Genomic DNA, 975 nt, shown 5'->3' with positions numbered 1-975 from the left:
CACACACACAAAACCCCACCAAGTGTCCCAAGTTCAAATGCAATACAGTTTCAGTAAATTTTTCAGCTTGCAGGTGTAATTCAGTTGTTTTCTCATCAAAGGTAGGGAGACAAAGAAAAAAAAAAAAAGAGTCTGGAGACAGTTCTGAGAATGGTATCTGCGGCTGTGGCTTGCCTGCCCACTGCTGTCAGCCTGCTGTTGCTGGAGGCATTATTTATGCAGATCTCAGGGGTGAGCTTAGCACTCACCTGGCCCTGCAGGCTTTGTTTACTCAGAATTCTCCTGTGTGGGAGCCTCTGCTACAAGCTCTCCCCTTTCCAAGCACTGGGAAAGGTGACACTGCACCCGCGTTCTCAGGCCTGTGTGTTTATTTACAGTTCACATGGGAGGTTGGTCTTCCCCCCTCTCCTGTGCAGTTCTCCTCCCACCTCCACTTTCTCAAGCTTTCCTGCTCCTGATTACTGGGCGGTGCTGCTGCTCCTGCCAGCCGCCATGTTTGTTTACAGCTCACGTGGGAAGTGGGTCTTCCCTCCTCTCCTGTGGAGTTTTCCTCCCTCTGCCACTTCCACAAGCTTTCCTGCTCCTGGTTGCTGGGCTCGCACCCCTGCTCCTGCCAGAGGCTCTCCGGCATGCCCGGCTTGTTTATTTACAGTCCCGGGAAGGATTCCCTTCCCCCAATCTTCGGCGCTCAGTGCGCCCCACCCTCTTCCCTGCATGTCTTTATTGTTCCTGTTGCTTATTACTCAATTTCTCTTTTTTCCCGGGTGGAGGTCGGTCTGTCCAGGGGGCTATGCTGCTCTGTCCCAGGCTTGTCTGTGGGAGTACTGCGGTACCGCGAAGCTCACCTGGTCCGCGTCTTCCCAAGCTGTCTGGGCACTGGTGACTGGCGGCCCCGGGGCCCTCCTGGTTTCTCCATTTAATGTGAAGTGGAGATTCTCTGTGCAGGTTGGAGGTGTGGAGGGATCAAAGTTATGC

The sequence above is a fragment of the Castor canadensis genome, chromosome 3 (assembly GCF_047511655.1).
Source record: "Castor canadensis chromosome 3, mCasCan1.hap1v2, whole genome shotgun sequence".
In the NCBI taxonomy this organism is placed as follows: domain Eukaryota; kingdom Metazoa; phylum Chordata; class Mammalia; order Rodentia; family Castoridae; genus Castor; species Castor canadensis.
The sequence above is the reverse complement of the archived record's forward strand: the minus strand, read 5'-3'. Positions refer to the sequence as shown.